The sequence below is a fragment of the Acyrthosiphon pisum genome, chromosome A2, assembly GCF_005508785.2.
Source record: "Acyrthosiphon pisum isolate AL4f chromosome A2, pea_aphid_22Mar2018_4r6ur, whole genome shotgun sequence".
Classification (NCBI taxonomy): domain Eukaryota; kingdom Metazoa; phylum Arthropoda; class Insecta; order Hemiptera; family Aphididae; genus Acyrthosiphon; species Acyrthosiphon pisum.
The window spans coordinates 4,785,420-4,807,354 of NC_042495.1; the positions used below are offsets into that span (position 1 = coordinate 4,785,420).

Genomic DNA, 21,935 nt, shown 5'->3' on the forward strand with positions numbered 1-21,935 from the left:
AATTAAGCTCCTGTAAGGAAATTTTCCTCCACTCTAAGTGTCTCTAACCCTCCAATAATTATGCCACTAGATAATATTGTGCGTACGACACAATACATCGCGGCCGACCGAACTCAGTAACCGCGCGTATTTGAAAACCTCGGCCGCCCGTCCGTCAGTCCGTCTGCGGGCGGCGCGACGCATGGAAAAGAAATAATGTTTTTTCACCCTCCGGCCATCAACCGCTGTGTTTGTTATTCCTTTACTTCTCTCCTAACTTCCATTTCGCAGAGGGTTTGCCAAGTGTTTGTTCGCTCAACCCCCCCACCCGATCAACCCTCCCATTAGACTACGGTTATTCGTACGCCGTTTCTGGCGTAAAACTGGAGTCGTCTACTACTCTCTCGTCCCGTCCGCGCCAGAGCTACCGTGCTTGCGAACACATTTCCTATTCGAAGTTAATCATGTAGAAGTTTACAATAATATAAAATTCCCTTTTACTCGATTTGTCGGAAGCGCACTATTTCTGCGTCAAAAAACGCATTCCCTACACCCAACAGTGGCGTCGGCGGCGGCGGCGTCGTGTATTTATTTATTATCTCGCGTAACGTCAACGGCAATGTTCTTCTGTACGGAATGCGTATGATTTCTTTTCTTTTCATTCTCGTTTTTGGTACGCTTGATAATATCAACTATACTTCTCGCCCCCTCCTACTACTCCCTGCGCCAACCAGCTTAAATGATTCGTCATCGGGGTTTGTCTGGGCGACGGAACATTATTTGTGTTGTTTGCCCACACCTACACACGGTGGCGGTGACAATTGGAAACACGCACGCCACACACCCCTCAAGCCGCAGCCACTCTATCTGTATATATATAGCAATAGCTAGCTCCTTCTACACGCCGATACCACTCAGGTCGTCTGCGTTCCGTCGTGGAACGTCCTTTAAGACCCGTCCAGGCGTTTAATTGAATTTTGCACGCCGAACAGCCGAAGACAGCGACGTCAATAAAATTTTCGATTCTGCGATCTAACTGCAGGGTCTATCTGTCACGGTTTGTATAAATTCATTATTAACGCTTTCGTCCTACCGGGGTCCGTTCCGTACTCGCGAATCACTCAAAAGTTGCCGGCAGGTCCTCTCTGCAGCCGATTGCTTTATAATCATAAATTCGTAGTTATATATACACTCCTTATACTCCGGTGGTATGGCGGTGGAGGTACGCTTCCGTCACCTATTTCAATATTAAATGTCCCGCAAATGCCCGAGGGGATCGTTGTATGTCCTAACACTATTTCGCGCGTATCTCCACTGTTCGCAATATCATAATATTATTATTATTGTTATTACTATGGAACCGACCTATACTATATTAATTAACATGTTTCTTGTCAAATTGATACATAGTCGATCGTCCCGTTGTGATTGTATTATAATATTAAGTGAGGATATTTTTATCAAGATTAAATAAATCAATAATTTCCGCTGATCCCAGAAAAATAGTGCAATGATTATTCTTATTCTTTATTTTATTGTATATTATTGTATATTGTTTTAAATAATTTTATTTTAGTAGGTGACAATAATTTAGACAATAATTTATGTTACACGTTTTGACAACGCAGTTGAAGTATATAACACTGTATTATGTACATATGAGAAACTGTATTGAAATAGGTTTGATCGATTTATTTATATACTCCCCAGCTATACCTATATTATATCAATATTATATGCAGTTTAATTTTCTATTGATATTTGTCATTTTAAATAGTTGTTAATTATCTGAAATTATTGGAATTCGTATGATAACGTAAAATATTCATAAAAACCAATTGACAATCCAGCTACTTATATATTAAATTACGTACTGTAATAACTATGGACGCGTATTTAACATAACTATTGTAGGCACAAGGAGTGCTTCATCAAATGTTTCGCTGAATGATAACTAATTAATATTGGACAAAATATTAATCGCGCTAGTAAAATTTTCATTTGATAATCCGCTTGGGGCCTTCCACGATGAGCACGACAATACTGGATGCACTGTATGTATTTATGTACAGTAAAACTGAGCTTGTAATGCCTTTTTCTATATTAAAATAAAAATAATATTTTAATTTGGTTTATAATAATTTTGCAATGTTGAAGTATCTATTCTAAGAATTTAGTGATGAACGGGTTACTGTGGGGTGGCCAAGGGAATAATAGGTATTAAAAAGGTCGATTTTTAATAAAACTGAACACGACCAGTTTAATTTGCGAAAGTTTCAGAAAAATACATTTAAAAAAAAACACGAAAATACCAAAGTATACATTAATTAATACCTACGTAGAATAAACAGGGTTTACTGTTTAAATAATTGTATAATTATGTGTAGTTACATAACCGATATTTTGAAATGAAAAAAAAAATAAATTGTATGCATACCCCTAAGCTAAGAATGTTTATAAATTATTTCATTATTAGGTGATTATTAGGTGATGTGAATCGCGTTTCCTCGCTTATCTACGTATTATAATATTATACAGCCTTCATCATTATGTGTGACTATTCTAACAGTAAATTCTAAATAATAAATGCGCGTAGAAATGTTTGAGGAACTTATGAAATGTGAATATACTTTGGTGATTGTTAAGGTTATCAGTAGTGGGTCCCACACTCGGCTCCCAATTCTAGGAAAATGGGAAAACGGGTGATGCGTTGGATTCTAAGTGCAAAGCTCCCAACGTACATAATAATAATATATATGCTCGTAATATCCAGTTGAGCAGGCCGAAATAAAACCCTCCTAATTAAAAAAATTTATAAATTCCTAGACATATATAATAACTTATTGTATTACTAATAAGGATAATATAGCAGCAAATTTATCTTTAAACCATTAATTTGACTGACGAACCCATAGGGATCATTCGTCAGTCGTCACTATTCTATATAACGGTTTATATTATTATAACTAGAATACTATAATAATATGTTGATATCTTCCAAGAATTGAGTTGTAATATAATATGATGGTATATGAACTATTATATAATCTGTGTGCAGTATATCTATAACCAGAATATTATTATTTTCGACATAAAATCAATGAAAAGTTCATAAGCTTATATACCTTCTATATATAATTTAAAATAACGACTACAAGACCCTAAATTATTCTTATATTATTATGCGTATGTTAATGTAATTAGATTTTCCATTCACATAAATACGTAAAATATAAGTGTCATATATTTTAGTCATGATCCCTTCACAAAATAATAATTATAAGTTTGGTGGGTTCTATTTTGTACGTACAGTTAAAATCTAAAATTAAAATATTGAATTGATGGGTTATACAATTATGGAATCGTAAAAGTTGTGAAATGATTTAAATAAGCTTATAAACATGGCAAATTATAAAAAAAATGTATATATTGACTGATAGGTGCATTTGTGATATAGGTGAATAATTTAAAGTACATAGTTAAACATGTTTAAATTATAATAATTTCCTCACATTAATTAATCAATTAAAACGTGGTAATGAACTCTAAATGTGGTTTATTTTCAATGCATATAAATGTTAATATAACTTATACATCAAATAATACTTTGCCATAATAATAAAGGTGAACAATATTTTTTTGTGTTACGAATAATCAGGATAATTTAACTAAAAATATTTTGTAAATTATATTGACCTAAGCCTTATTCCCAATAGCAATCATTGATGTGTGCAAAGGGGGTCAGTGATCCGAGGACTCTCATTCGGCCTGTGGGAAAACTTGTTTTGAATTATTTATACATTCGAATAATTATGATTGCTTAGCTATACCATCAAACTAAATTTCAATAAACATGCTGTATCAATGACCAGCAAAAATTGATTAACTCAAATCATAAATTTAAACAAACAATATAAATCTTATTGGTTTTAGTTATTTTAAAACCGATTTTTGTTGCATAAAATCATAATATGTGCTTGTAATTTAAATTTTGTTTTAAGTTGTTTTCGTAATGATGAGCCGAGAGAAAGATCATGTCATGATGATACCATTTAATATTTAACCTAACTTTTTATACCTATGCCAGTAGTAGTTATCAGTTAATGATCAGTATGTAAACAATAATTTGTTTGTCTAGTAGTAATTGTTTTGCTCCTCGAGCTATTTATTTATTATAAAACTTAATAAACAATAATAATAAAAACATTTTATTGTTTAAATATTTTATAATGGTTCTTTTTTTTTCCATTATTATTTTAAGAGTTATATATTCATTATACTTATTTTTTCTATATTGTTTCATCGGCAATATTGACATATATATGAGGTACCACCTACCTTTCATTATTTTTTTGCTAAATGTGTTTCGGTCTCAATAATTTTTAAAGAGGCTTCCTAACCTCTTTTCGGGTAAACGTAGTGGAAGACGGTATCGTTTTTGGACGCATGTTGTTGACTTTTAGAGTATGGAAACTTTTTTTCTTCTGTACAGTCGACCAGGCGAATTTCGTTTTGGCAGTGGCGGGACGGGCAAGGAAAAAGTTACCGGCCATTAGAGGTGTATAACAACAAATCACATTAAAACGGACCAGATGCGACCCCGGTGTGAAAAGAATGGTGGAGCGGGTGTAAAAATGGCAAAGAAAATGAAAATTAATGGGAGAAAGTTAAAAGACCGCGGCGACGACCTAGCGGTAATTTTTCCCGGTCGGTTACAGGGAGAAAAACTTGCGTGGAGATGACGCCGCTTTTTTCCCCATTCCCTTCATTTTTGGCGGTTTACTGTTATTATAAAGTTTACACGCCCGAGGGTTGATTGATACTGTACGTGCGGCTTGCGCGATTAGGGAGGTGACGCGCTCATTTATCACACCAGAAGCCAAAACCGACGCTAATGTCAATTAATTCGCTAATTCTTCCTTTTACTTTTTTCCCTCGATTCTATATTTACTCTTTAGTTGTAAACGCCATTGATATTAGGTGTGTCTTATATATTATATGTGATACTTACGTAGATCGTAGGTGTAGTATTAAAGTTTTTATTTTATTAGCATAGTTTCGGTACAACGAAAGAAATATTTTAAACGGCGACATGGTTTAGAATGCGGCAACGTGTGGGGTTCGTTATGACCGCGAAAGAGTCGAAGCCAATATTAATGTAAATGCATCAAACAATATTCATTAACTACGAATTTATTTTATTCTATGATCTTTTTGAAATTACTAGAGAGAAAAAAATCATGTACAAATCGTCACAGAGTATCCTAATATCATAGAATAATTTAGTCGTCTTATTAAAGTTAATTGAAAAGTTAGATATATTTATTTTTATTGACGTTTATATTATAACATATTTGCAATAGTATTTGTATAACTAATTATGAAACCACAAAATTAATGTTCGTATATATTATTATAAATTTATTTTTTATTTTGGAGTAAAGCATTGATTTGGGGTTGACTTGTACCTAATTATCAAGTATTCTAATATTTCTTGGTTCATATTGATGGGTAAAATGAGAATGTTACAATGCGTTCTACATTTTCATGCATTAAAAACATTTTTTTTGCAACAATGTCATTATTGTTTTTGCGTATAATTATATACCATATTATATTCATTTTATACATTGTTCAGTTATTGAGTTATTCTGAAATTTAATTAATCATTTATTTCATTTTAACTTTGATATACAATATAATTTGGTGTATGACCCATCATCTAACCTTTATATATTTTATGTATAAATCAATATCTCTAAAAAATGTAATATTAAGTATATTATTTATTAAAAAAAAAATTGAAAATAACTAATGGAAAAGTATCAATTATTATTAATTAAAATTGTTAGTATCACTATGTATGAGAAATTATAAATTATAATTCGTATTTATTAATAATAATAATTTGCTGATTATTTCGTATTTTTTCTCTTAATATTAGGCATTTATTAAATTTGACTATGTTTAATCCTTTTACTATTTAGTAAGTTGTGTAATGAGTATTCATCCAGTTTTGCATATGAAATACTCAAAGTTTATTTTTCTACTAAAGTAGTTTTCTGATAAACACTATATTATGTAATATATTGGACTGACCGACCAAAAAGCTACATCTCACCGTTGTTTTGGTATATCCGTATAAACCTGAAATTTCCGGAATATATCGCCTTCAGGGTCGAGAATAATATACGACTTATCAACCGCAGGTAAACCTTGAGTTTTTTCCCTTTGAGAGACGACAGGGCCTTCTCTCTTTATATTGTTTTTCTCTACGGAAAAAATAAATAATACGATTTTCCTTCGGAGATTAAATAGAAAATACGACGGAATATATAACTTGAAAAAAAAAATGAATCAGATATACTTGAAAAATGCCTTAAGTGCGTCTTCAGAAAGCAGAGAAATATTCGCCGAAACTACTTTCGCGTGTTTGTTTTTTACATATTGTTGTCGTTTGTGTATTGTACACAATTTGATAATATTAATAATAATGACTCTGATTTTAAATTAATCCCTCTCCCTTCTGTTCCTCCTCTTGACCTCTCTCCTATGACCCTTCTTGTATTTCACTAATGTAATCATAAAACAGAGACTGTTACGACCCAATTTGCTGTTACTGTTGAAAAGTTCACTGTTGCCCGGCGAATAGAACTAGTGGAGTGAACAGTGGATAGGGTGGGGATATTGGAGGGTGAGGTTGTGCGTGTCCGGACTTTTAGACACGACATATATACGTTTCGACAGTCTTGCGCGAGGTTAGAGTTTGAGAAAATAACAAAAACATCGGAGGCTAATAATTAAACTCGGAAGGTTTCGGCCTCATCATAACGCACAAATAGATTTTAAATTAAATAATTTAAAAAAAAAAATAATTATAATCATGTATTACCAATGGTGAATTAATTAGTGTTGTATTTATATGTACGTGTAATCTTATTAATTTAGCTTGTAAATTATAAAAATAAATAATCAAATATTATTTATTACTTTATTCAGATTTTACAGCTGCTCAATATCGTACAGATACTATAGATACTAAATCACAGTATATATTATGATAATTCGATGATAGATTTATAACATAAAAATTGATTGTTTTTCACTATGTTTTGCATTTCGTGAAAAGCCTCGTTAATTATTTTTTAATGACAATTATTTAATAAATTTAATTTTAATAAGGATATGAATACTAAAATTATATTGGTTCGATATTCAAAAGCACTAATATATTTTTCAACTTAAAATTATCAAGTCTATAAAATGGATTTTAATTCAGTCTAGAAGTCACTAAAACTTCTAATACATATATATAGGGATGTCGGATATTCGGATATACATGTTATATATTTATATTATTATAGTATACGTATACAATATGTTATATAAAATCTGCTCCCTAATCCTACCTAACCAGTTCTACCTTTTCAACCTTATGTGATAAGTCTTAATAATATTAAGACACTAAGGTATAATAATAAAGGTGAACGATCATTAGTATTATTTGTATACAGTTTGTATTAGTACTTTTAAATTAATAGCTATTAAAGTTTTTAAAATGTTTTTAGTGTGTTCTTTTAAACTTAATAAAAATCATTAAATCACTTAAATATTTTATTTTGAACGTAGTTTCGATGTATTAATTATACATTTTTATCTTTGAGAATTTGTACTAACGAGTTAAGAGGCCAAATACACTTTAGTTAAACTCACAATGAAATTCAATTTTAAATTTAATAATATATTCAAGTGTATTCAAGAGTTATATTGATTAATAAGTGTGTATTATAATTGTAAGAACTTTATCCAAGCCATTCCCGTTTCGTCACTAGACATTTTTTTTCCAAATCAAACGTCACTAATTATGTAATGCGAATATGAACTAGTTTTGTGACATATCTACTTCTGTTACCTAGTGTGTATGAACTCTTACTTGAATCTTTATTGCAGTATAACTTGAATGTGTTAGGTTGACCTGGAGTACTCCCTTTCCCATGGATTAGGAAGTGGTGGGTAAACGATTTTAGGTTAAGGACAGCGGGTGACGAGCACTGCTGAACTCAATTTAGTTAGGTAATACCGAAATAGGATTACGTCAAAATTCAACATCGACTGCTGTTGCTGCATATACACAATCTGATGCTGGTTTATATGTAGGTTCTCGAGTGAGTAAGGCATATGTGTATAGTGGTAGCAAGCTTTTGTTTCAACCACCGTAAGCTGCCTTTGCAATGCATGTGAAACTTCCTATATATAACATTATACATCCCATTATTGGCCTTCGTGTCATCCCAACTGCATGCCGGTGCATTCTCTTCCCCTTTTCTCTTCATCTAAAATATTGTCAATGCCTTGTTCCCTACTCGCAACTTAATTATAATGGCTGATGTATAATAACCAAGTCCCAGTGGTTTTAGTGTCCATCAATCGATATACATTCCCTGCATTTTTTCATACACTATCATTATAGTTAAAATGACTGCAATAATAACTTATTATATATTATAATTATTATATTAATATCAGCTAACGTAATCATATTCTAATATTCTATAAAGTTAATTCAATGTATTTCAATGTTTTATTTAAAATTAATTTATTATGTAAATACTGCTGTTGTGTTTGTTCATTTATTTTTGAACTAATAATTTAAAACTTCAATTTTCTCAGTATATTGATCTTTTAGTTATACATTTTTTTTTGAAATCTTAATATTGTGTATTTAACATGATTTCTAAACTGATATTATTAATAATAATTATTTATATTAGGCAATAATACTCGAAATCAATAACCCTCATCCAATTATGATTATTAATTTGGAAATCGTTCTTTTTTTTTATATTGATGAAAATAATTGTTTTACATTTATTAGTTAGATAGTTTGTTCTATTTTTTAAAAAAAGATTTTGTTTTTCAAGCAAGTACATATTGTTAAATGTTTCATATAAGAAAAAAATAATTTCTTAAAATATTATGTTATTATGTTGTTTAATAAATAATTATAATAAATATTATCGTTGTTTTATGAACACATTATTTTAAAGGGTTTTCTATAGGTTGATAGTGTCTTGTGCACCTATATTTGTATGTTATTCGGTGCATGAATTTAATCTTATTTATTGCCGTTTTTGGTTTAAATTTCTAGCTTAATTATGACATAGTATATATATATATGTCGTATGACAGATTATGATATAGTAATACCCAATTAATTGACGAGGAAATGAAAACTGATATGTTTTTTGCAGCAATAGTTTTCTGAAACATGTCTAAAACCATGATTTTAATTACCACTTCACGCTTGTAATATAATATACCTAACTAAATATAGGTTAGTAAATTATTATTTTCTTAAATAATATCAAAGATTAGAAAATAAATATACTTCAAAACGTTGTAGTTTTTGAATAATCAAAGATTAGAAAATAAATATACTTTAAAACGTTGTAGGTTTTGAATAATGTATTATTCCACTTTTTGTTTATGGTAATTATTTTAAATTCGTAATTATAGGTACTTAAATATTTATTATTTTTCTTGAACGTTTTTATTTTTAACGTCAACCACATTTCTTTACTTTATCAATATATTATACATTATAATCGTATAATATATGTATTACCTGAGCTATTGTTTATGCGATCCATGTTATTGTTTAAGGTGGTCTTTTCTTTACCCTGTTCTTTTTTTCCATCATCTTAATCATTATCATCATCATCACTATCATCATCATCATAATCATGAGTCCAATAGAAGAAGAGGAGAGAAGGGTCGCTAGCACTGCTACCACAAGAAAGCTATTAACGTTTTGTTGTTGTTGGCCGGGCGTGTTGTTCTTCTTGCCGGGGTGTACATTCTCCGTGGCATTAAAGGGCGTGTCCCGAACGCGGGATTTAACACCTACTCCGTAGTGTTTCGTAAGGGATAAAGGAAGAAGGGGTCCAGCTTTATTAATATTTACAACAGTGCCCCTTTGCTGCTGTGTTGGGAGAGAAAGCGCCTTCGGGGGTGTAGTCCCGCTATACCACCGGCCGTTTCTATGTCAGTGGTGGCATGAGGATTACCGTTAGGACAAAAGGTGCCGCCGCTACGTCTTGCGATTTATCATCGTTGTGACCTTTGCCGCGCCAAAGATAAAACTCTTAATCGCCCTACGATTTTTCCTCGTTTTCTGCTCCTTTTGCCTTTTGCCTTACCTCCGACCGAAACGTTTATATAATAATGTCTGAAGGAACGAAGCAACCTGTCACAAGACTGATTATTCATTTTTTTTCATCCCTTGTGAATCAGTTTACACGGGTTTGAAGTATAATTCTGTCATTTTTAACTGAAGGAAACGTTTGAGCGTGCAATGAATATTTCAAATCGTTTGTTTTATTGCCGTCGTCGACATTTATTCGTCTCTTATTCCATTTTTTTTTTATACTTTGTCTTTTCTTACCTGCTCTGTAGTGAATAAAAATGTATCGGTAATTCGACCTACCTGTTGTAAAGTTTCGATGTATAAATATATACACATATTATATGTAATATGGATGTTTGCTTTTTATGGTCCGTACAATTTTTCATATGCACTACCAAATATTCACTTACACGTGTTATATCTTATATATACAATGTATAATATATATATATCTACACTTGTACCGTATGGTTTCCTAGTGTGATACACCTATATATATAGACCTCATAGAAAAGGATGGAATAAACGGGAATATCAACCGGCAGTACTCGTTTTGTTTGTTTTCCACTTATTTGTATTTTTTTCTAGTGTTACACGTAGGTACGTAAAAGTCGAAACGAGAATTCGTTCTCGTAAAACGACACACGATTGTATTAAATTTGTACAGGAAAAAAAATAAACGAATTGTAATAATAGAACTGTCGGACAGTTGGAGAGTAGAGTGAAATGTTTGAAGTCGAAACTGAGATCTGTTCAATCTAATCCGGGGTTATTGTTATGTGTGCGCGCGAGTGTTTCCATATTGTATGTTTTTTCTTTATTTTAATTTGGAAATGTCCTCAAAAAACGCAAAATTCATTTTTGGTCAATTTAATATTGAGGCACCGCATATTTAGCGCAACTGCTTTGCGGCAGTATTCTGACTATAGCTTAATTTAATACGAATAATTTATATACCTAGGTACCTGCAATTAAAATTAATTTATATAAATGAGTTTGAATAAAACTTGCACAATAATTTATATTTATTTTTCAAGACAGGTTTAATCATATTATAATGAGTATATAAGAAAATACCTACTATACTTCTCTTATCGTTTAATTTAATAGTAGTAAATTTAGTATCTTATAACTGTCAGCCTCTGGTTTTATTTATTTATATTTTATTATTTTATTATTTTATTATATAATTTATGGTTTATTATTTATTTATAGTTAGTAAGGTATGTATAAATATCAAACAATATTTAAGTATATAAATATTGTTTTAAACATCCATTTTACAGCTTAAATGCATAATAACATTAAACTGATTATTCAATTTCTTAAGTTGATATTGAAAAATATAACTTCTACTTAGTAAAATTGCATTAATAGTAAAGACTTGGGCATTTCGATCAAGAAATTCTACAAGACCCTTAAAAAAGTGGTTTATTTTATTTTAAGTAAGTAATTTCAAAAGTTTATTATATAATTTCTTCCTAGTTTAACTCTCAAGTTTGCAGTTGCTAGGATTCGGGACAAGTTAGATACATTAAATGGATTAGAGTTTATAAAAATATATATATATAGCGAACTCGGAAAATGTATAATAATACATGTAATGAAATTTAATTTTACTATTAAATACCTTGACTGAAGAAACTTTATGTTCTTATATTTTTTTTTCACAATACGATTAATAGTTAATACACTAAAATTAAAAAAAAAAAAATATTTAAATTATATATATTTATCAATCACAATTTTTTTGTAACTTGTATATTTTTCTATAATTTATATATAGTTGTATATAGAGCTTATGATTTAGTACGGATATTTTTTTTTACTAAATAATAATAATTGATAAACACTAGCCGGTAAACTGGGATCATTTACACCATTATCAACATAGTGGGTTGCTTTTAATACTGTTACATAACCGATTTCAGGTGACAAGACATAAATCCTAACATTTTGTAAATATTATCTGTTTGATTTTTTTTCATGTTCATATTGTTTTTTCTGTTTACTAATAAATCATGAATTTAATCGTTACAGCAATTTTGACCGCGTTATTATTCATTAACTGATATATATATATATATATATTATTATTAAATTGTTTTTTTTTTACCACCAAGGGAAGAGGATAACGACGTTAACGTTAGCAGCTATCCCAAAATATTAATCAATGTTAGGGCGAACAAATTGCTGTCGGAGATTTTTTTCACATTAACTGCCACTCGTTCCCAGCTAGATTTATTAGCATTGTCTATTAGGAACAGAATAAAACATTTTGTTAACACAGTACTTGATATGTAACAGTTGTTGTAAATTATCAAATCGTGTTTGTTTTTCCAAAGACATAGTTTTTATTATTTCAATAACTTCATGTACTATTAAATTATACGGAAAATTATTGTGGAATTGTTTTTGTGTACTTATGATATATACTTAATATTATCTTTGCTTAAAATTCAGCTCAGTAACTGGTTATTTACAAGCAATTGAACACAAATAAACTCACTTATGTATCTATAGTTGATATACCTAGTTTTATATGTAGAAATAATTTATAATTAATAAATTAAAAAGCTAAAGTTCACATGGTGTTATTAAAGTATTGACTGAAAAACTTTCAAATGCCTACAACAACATTTCCTCCTACTTATATCCCTATACCGTCCTCAATCTTGTTCCAAAAACTGTTACTAAAATCTCTTAGAAATGATGCACAGGCTCCATTCAACCACCTTGCTACCGTGAAACATTAACGACAAAACCTTTTGTTTTGAACTTCGCGACTACAGTCGATGTACAGAAGTTAAAGAAAACTTTGTATATTCAAAAGACGCTGATGCTACAGTCCATTGTTTCTAAGAGTCTGGAAAATGTCTTCTAATTTGTGTGTATTTTTTCTCGTTCCAATCTCTCTTTCTCACTATTTAATGACATTTTACATCGAGTGCATCATCAGCGCTACAAGAGTCACCCAAAATAATTATTTTTGTTTGTCAAATTTTTCTTTATACCAACGTCAAATTATCAAGTCACATAATTATATACACATTTAACACGCTTGCCACTGCACTTATTCTGATTTTTCTTGATTTTTTGCACTATATTATAAGCGTGTTCAACGCTTATAAAATGAAACTGCAGTATCATAATCATGATTATTTATGATTTTTACTTTCTAAAGACATGAGACAACTAATTTAATAATCAACGAATATTTAAAATATAAAAATTATATTTTAAATATTCGTTGATATCAATTATTGATCAATTTATTATAACATAAGTACGCGTATAATATAAATTATATATGTTACTGGCAAATACGTAAATTAAGGGATTAACGTTGATGACTACTCAATAAACTAATCACGATATTAACTAGGAAATAACGCTAGTCCATCATTTGCATGCAATGATGCATTTAGAAATATTTCCTAGGTTATGACGATTACTCCGGACTTTTTCAGATATAATTGAAAAAAAAAATCTATAATTTATTGTAAACTGGTTGTTAGGTGAACTCTAATTTCAGGTAGGTACTTATTTTAAGTTGTAACTCGTTATCTATGAAAAGTTTAAATAACGTGTTTGTAAATTTTAATAATTATAGAAACGGCCTTTTGTTGTAAAGTCGATTTATCGATTTATCTATAATCGGTACTAACAATAACGTACTTTCTGACTCTAATATGCGGATGGTCGTACATCATATCGGATAGACTAACACGGATAAATCGCGATAACTTATTTGTTATAATAATCAATTAATAATTATATTAATTAAATTATAATATTTGTACACACGCATGCCTAATAGCATATTGCATAACATGTATCTAGTATCTACCTACATTAACTACCTTCAAAGTGTTACGGTACATCAAATTGAGAAAATAAATGATTCAATTTATTTATTTTATCTGTGTAATATTAAATATAAATGTACAATTTAGGTATCTTATATTCATTAGTAGATTTCCGACCCAATTTAAATATTTCGCTTAACAAAATTATCAACATTGTCTATCAGTTTTAGACATTTTTATAATTTCCTAATCATAGTTGTAAATGTGTGAAAAAAACATTTGAATTTTACAACCTTGCCTATGTTGTCAGTTAGGGCCTAGGCATTGGCGATATCGACTACTAATGTTAGGAATTTATGATATTGGCTAGGCATTTACGTTATTACCTAATTTGCATCACTGACGGTAACATATACATATTATAGGTATAGTAAATTTAAGTGAGATATGTTGTTTAACAAATATTTTTATTACAAAATAATTGTATTTAATTATAATACTGTGCGTTCAATTTTGTTGCGTTATTATATCACGCAAGTTGTACGTCTTTCAAAAAATTTTTTTTTTAAGTTACAATAAACAAATTAATTGAAAATTGTGGTACTTATAGTAAATGATTAATTAGTGCATATTACGTGTATTATACATTTAAATATGAGTATTATTGTTTTTAATAATTGGTTATTATTCACCATGACGGATAATTGTTATATATTAATATAAAAAGATGATAAGTTTGGATTATTAGTATAATTAAAATTAAACTTAACAATATTGAACAATAAAAGTTGTATAATTTGTTTAGTAATTACTAATTAATAATTATAGTGTAATAACTAAATCTCACTGAATCTCACTGCAAAACTCCTCTCAGCCTCTTTAATCATTTTTACTTGAAATAAGATTTATAATTCAACACTTGAAAAACCAAAAACTGTTCGATAGATATTTTTTTTGACAGTCTAAGTTTATACTGAAATAAACTCTTATAATGGGTAATATGGTGGCATGTTATTGTCATAAACATTAATAATACTTGTCTTGACGTATGACGGTGTGAGTTAGTCAATAAAGGAAATATATTGTATACGCAGTCACTTGTAAATTGTAATTTCATACAATACACTAATACACTTACAAGTGGTGGTAGCATAATAATTATTTTAACGACTCCTTTTGTGGGTGAAATGTTTTAATTAAAAATAATTTATTTTAAATTAAAACTGAGTTAATTTATGTCAGGCTATATTGTAGATTTACTGTCACTTGGGATTTTTGAAAGCTGCCTTGTCAAATTTCAATAATTATTTCGTTATGCCTGAAACCACATACAGATGCTTACAATTCACGGCTCGACCTCGCCTCTGGCATTTTAAGCACCGCAAATAGGTGTGGGGGAGGGGTTTCGAGCCGTGCCACGGGGAAAGGCTTAAACGAAGCAAAGGGAGGGGAAGTACACCATGCGGCATGTTTATTATTATTGTAGTGGGGTGTAGGCAAAAAGTTAAGCCGCTTTTTCCATTAACGGGACTTCGCCGCCGGCACCTGCTAAACAACATAAAGGAAATTCTATCTAATATTATATTCGTCTACCATCACACGGATGTATAGTATACATTGTATACATAGGGAAGGTGAGAAATACGTCTATTTATTCGGTCAGATAAATGTTTTTCGTGTCAATTTTACCACCGAAAAATAAATATATTTATATTATATATTATATATAGTATATATATTTTTTATTAGACCAATAAATTCTCGATGCTTATCGTCGTTATTTTTCGTTCGTCCCCTATTGGCTAAAAAATATATATATAATAATAATAATAATAATAATAAAACAGCAATAATAATAAATGGGTGTACGCATACACACACATTCACTCACTCACTGACGGCCATCGCATATAGAGGGAAACCTATTAAGTTCGGTTGGTATAATATACGTGTATTATTTTTACGTGCTCTGGAAAAATAAGGTTCGCGCGGAATTATTATTAATATATTTTTTTTAAGTGCCATTCCGCCTCCCTCTCACCGTGCGTCGAACGTTTACCCGAAAACCATTAAATCGTGTGCTGCGAATACATTCTGAGGTACTGTTATTACGCTACATATTTCACACGGTGCCGGCTAGATACCGATCTGAGTCCATAAAAATAAGATATTATTAATATTGTTGGTCCGTTATTAAAACAAAAAAGGCCCTGTCCGAGTTTACGGAAATTTTGTGAATTTATTATATGCTGTTCCGGGAGGGTGGTTTTTTTTATTATTATTGCTCTAATGAAACCGCTCTACGTAAAAACGGTTTTACAATTATGTATTTACAAGTAATATCCTTCCAAATAAATTATCATCAATAAATGATTCACTTTTTGAAGAATATCCTTTATCTTCATCGAACTTACGCATTGTCTTTGTTTACCTCGAAGGTTTTTCGTTGCCTGATTGCCATCTGTATATTATATTGGTTTTTAAATTACATATTATGACAAGTTAAAATTCCATTGTTTTTAATAGTGTATTTGATAAATGTATAATATAAGTATAGTAAAATTGATCAGTTTATGTTGGTTAATTCGCTCCATACAACTGTTGATTGTATATACACGTTGAATAATACATCATTAAAACTGTTTGCTTATAATCCATTTCATGTATTAACGTTCGTTAAAATATATGTTGGGAAAGCTTAGATTTTAAAGACTCAATTAATCGTATAGTTGGCACAAAGGTTTGGCTACTGGCTGTTTAGAAATTGGGTAACGAAAAATATTGCGATAGAAGAATACACCTACCTACTGATGAATAATATGTTTCATTATGGGATGTAGAGACTGTTAAATATCCGTCTTCAGCATTTCTCATTGTACATGTGCAAATGTTATTTATGATAGGTAAATCCGCATGGACAGTTTAAATTTATCTTTCGCCTGAGTCTCCTTGGAATGACTTATTATGGTGTTATTAACACAGACAGACAGTAATCAAAGGATGCGTTAGTGTTGTGTGTAGTGTTTGCGTTATGATGTAGGGAGAGGGGGGTGAATATGAGAAAAGGAAGAGAAAAAAAAGGTTAGAGTTTTCTATCTCTACCGTTTTTTCCCCGCCCGACTATGTGACAAGTCCCATTTAGATACAGGATCGCGAATATAACAAGGGATAGGACAAATAAAGCACCCAGAACACTACGTGGCCGGGGGGTGACAAGTCTATTACACGAGCCTTGGATAAACGCATTAGACGCGTATGTCCGTCCGCCCTCTTACGACTGTTTCAATGTTCGTCTAATGCTGCGCCATTCGACCCGAAATAATACCGAAGCGTCAGGTGGAAATAAAGAACAACACACATTACGTAATCCATCACCGTTACGACGATACCTAATGCTTAAAAATTTCCAGACCGACTCGAATCAGCAGAAACTATATTTATTATTTATACACATTACATAATATATATATATATACATACACATGTGCGTTTATTTAAGAAAGATTTAAATATTAAATACGTTTCAATTCAACATCATTTTTATTTTACTCCATTTAGTCGCAGAGTCATCTATATATTATTTATTTTTGTTCAAAATGTATGATAAACCATAAAAAAAAATGTTTTATGTTAAGACTAAATATATATATAAATAGATTTTATGTTGCATTTATCTAAGCACTATCTTAAGTATATATACAATTTATATACAAACTCAATTATTACCATCATTACTGAAAATAATTTATTCTTAGGTATACATTTTACTTGTTGTGCATTCAATTAAGGCATAAATCTTCTGCAGGTGTTTATAAAAACTTCAATGTTTATGTTAGTTATTAGACATTTCTTAAAAAGCTTTTTTCTTATAATGTCACTTATTTAAACTTTATTAAAAATATTGATGCACTCTCAATTTTAAAACATATTATATATTTTTTATTACATTGATACTATATGAAATAATACTTTACACTAGTTAAAAGTATATTATTATATATTATATAATATAACTAATAATAGAATTCTACATTTTGTTATTTCACCATGATAATAATACTGATTAATTACAACATAATTTTCGTATAATAATGTTGTTTACTTTAAAACCATTATTAAGTTAGACTTACACGATTCCCTCGGAAAGTTTAATTGAGTTAAACGTGTATGTGCATTTTAATAATTATTTTGTACATGATTTAATTAATTGAATGTTGTTCATATTATATTATGCGAAAAACATTTCTAGTACCGTAACGCCACTTAAAGATAATATTCTATGCAAACAAACTTTTTTTAAGAGTAATGGTAGTGATGAGATCTTATTGAAATACATCATTCAAGGCTGTTTACAAACAGATGAGCTGCTATAGAGCACTTTGGTATAATTCAATAAGGGTCTTGACTATAAGTTTGTCTTTAAAATGTATGTCCCTTGTGCATGGTATATTCTTAGAAAATGCTTTTACAAATTAGTGCATCTAACGAACGTATACCTACATTATCATGTAACCAACTATTGTTCATTAAAAAATAATAATTACCAAATCTACTAAATATATTTTTTTATACTGATGCTTATAAATAGTCGTTATTTTTAACCATACATATTATATTTTAATGTTCTCGCGTATTTTTCTAGGTATTTTCTATACGACATTTTATAATATGCTATACCTAGTTACATATACTAAACTTAATTTTCTGACAAAATTGTGTGTTTATATTTTAAATAGTATCGTGTTGCTAAGTTTTTAGAGTAAAATTTGGAACCTATCGATTGGTATCTTATGTATTCAATTAGTTAATTGTTGATACTTTTAATAGGTTTGGTTCCATTTTATCATTATTCACTGTATCGAGAAATGGAAAAATATAAAACACTCTTTGTTCACTCTGCTGTGCATTTCCACACGGTTTTCCCCAAATAAGCCGAGGGAATGTTCCATGAATATGGCAAAGGATTCTCGTTTATTAAAATATAAAATCGTCACCAAAGAATAGGATAACAACACGAGGTGGGTAAAATTCTCCTCCTACCTATACAGAACAAGGGGGCATGAGGATTTAATAACGTTATGCGGCCTGAGAATAAAAGAGGTACGCGTTGGGGAACAAAGCGCAATATCCCAAGACCTTTGCACATCTGCTGTCAGACGCCAAGAGAGATGACTTTTTTATATTTGCCACAACCTGGATCGTTATTAAAAGAGCGGACAAGCCAAGCTGGTCTTATATATAAATAATTATTTGTTAGTACGCCCACAGCGTTGCCTTTGACCGATTTTGAGATGAACCACCTGAGCCCAATCGATGCGGTTTCTTATTCCTTATGAGAGATGTTGTAACGTTATCCTTTACGCATATTCTAATAAGAAAAACTAAAAGAGCTTTCAATTTTTAAAATTATAATATACTCTATAGTCTGTCTTAATATTACCTATAGTTTTTTTAAAAATAATTTTTAAATAAACGTGTCACCCTGAATATTAAACATATTTTATTATTATAAAGTTATTTAAGTTCATTTACATAGTAATATAAACTGTAGACTGTAGGTAAGTTCTATAGTAATTTTCAATACATCTTTTGGGCACTATGATTTAAATTAAAACTGATTAAAATACCTAAGGGTGGAAAAATTGAAAGAGTAGACTGAAGTGGCCAAATTGTTATGTATTTAAATCGTATTATTTTATTCACGATGGTGACTTAGGCCCTCTTACATCTGGGACTATTAGTAAAAAGAACAAAGGTTTAATACTCAAATAAGACATAGCGGCAAAAATAAAACATTTTTTGATAAATAATAAATATTATTATACAAAGAATTTAAGAATTATAAAAACCAAACTTTGACGTATTTACAATTATTAAAATATGATAGGTATATACTATAATATAGTGTATAAAAAAAGTAAAAATGCCCACTTAGGTATAAACTATAATATCTATATTTACGTAAATTATGGTGACTTATAACTGTTCAGTGTTCATATTAAAATATATATTAAAAAATAAAATCCAACTTAAATACAAACTATTCATAAATGATTTTGTTAGTAACGATTTAAATTTATTTTTTAAATAAAGGCATCATAAAAGTTTTTGAAAGGTGCCTAATGAAAGTTTTTTCTTTTTTAAATAAAGGTATCAGTCGACTATTTAATATTTTAGTTTAATAAATAATAGTTTTTTTTCGTTTGATGTATTTCGCGGTGATAAAATTAAATAATAAATTCATATCCTGATTTCTAACTTGTGTATAACAATGTCTCGTCGAGAACCCATTGAAACACATTTCTCCATAAAAAAAAACTGTATGTTTGTTATATTTTATCGTCATTCATTCCTGCATTTCTTGAAGTAGGTACTCAATTTGTATGACATCGAAGTATTATAATTATATTAATATTTAAAGTGATTATCTTCTTACTTTTATATTTTAAATTTCCAAAAAATTAAACAAATTTATTAATATACTATGTACGAGAAAATTTGTTTGATTATCTTATTTTACTCAATGTAGTATATTTTACTTGATTCAATGTTTTTAATGAGCAATTTTTAACTAATATAAAATTCGACTTCATTTGTTTGTGGCTATTTCTATAAATAATATAATATTATTGACATTTTCATGTATTTATATGAATATATATATAAATTTAAAAATCAATATCATTGAAATGCATTGATAAATTAATATTTTTATTACTCTTTAAAATTGCTTTGTGTCACGATTATTATGTTTTTATAACGTTCTTACCGTGTTGTGTACACCTTATGATTTAATTTAATTGCTACATAATAATATTTACAGTCAAAAAGTTATATACGGAAATTTTAATTCGTCATAAACTCAAAAGGTTATAAAAATAAATGAACAATATTAAAGTATAATGGTTTATAACTTTGTATTTAAAATTAAAATCGAGAGGGTCGAATAATGAAAATATTTAGTTAAAAAAAATACTTATAATTATTAATTACACTCGTCAATATTATTGTTTGTTCGGGCAAATTAATTTAAACGTTCTTGACAGTTGAAGTTTTTCTTATTTTTCCGTTCATATCTTTACCAATGGTTCCCTTGGGTTTCAGGATTAGCAACAATAATAATGAAAATATAATAAACCGTAATTAACAAGTCGGGTCGGTCCAGCTGATAAACAGACATGTCCCCAGGGTGCTTTGGCGTTGTCTTAATTAAATTTATTAGCCCAAGAGAAAGTAGAAGGTATATACACACAGTAACCGCAGTTCAAGTTTCATAGTAATTCTTTAAAAATATATATACATATATATATAAATGTAGAAGTGGAATAATAATAAAAAATAAATAAAGTAAAATTAGTCGCAACAGTTTGCTGGAGCTGTAGATAAAAACATTTGCTCTTTGAATTTTGAATAGATGCACAGTGCACACATATATACTTATATTCCTTTTTCTTACTGCTCTGCAATTTACATAACACCATATATATACATAAATATATATATATATATAACGTATTCATTTTTATTCATGACGACATGCATCGTTAGATTAAATGTTTATTTACGTCATATCAATTCAAAGAGGATACACAAAGAACTATAGTCTAAACAAATAAATTAAATATTTTATATTAGAATAAATCTTGTAATTTTAAACACAATAATGTTATTAAGGTGTTTGAAAGAGATTCATACCTTTTTGACTCTCTATCCAGTTTAGGAGTTACAATTATTTCGTGAATCAGGATTCAGAAAATAAAATTCTTAGGTAATAAAGATTTTGTAGGAATATAGTACTGTTTTGCTATACAGGGTGATTGATTAAGCGTAAAACACTCATTATCTCAAAAAGTATTCACTTTTTTCAAATTTTTTTTTTTTCAAAATTTTAGATCTATGCTGTTCTAGAATTATATAATTTTTTTATATTTTTCACCCTTATATTTATTACGGTAAACCAC

The 21,935-nt window shown here is 29.5% G+C and overlaps 1 protein-coding gene across 1 annotated transcript in view; it reads left to right on the forward strand.

Annotated features, from left to right (window-relative positions):
- The window catches only part of LOC100571622 (tyrosine-protein phosphatase Lar), a gene marked incomplete at its 3' end in the record, with an annotated part of 139,785 nt that overhangs the window by 71,657 nt on the left and 46,193 nt on the right, over positions 1 to 21,935 (forward strand). The window lies entirely within an intron of this gene.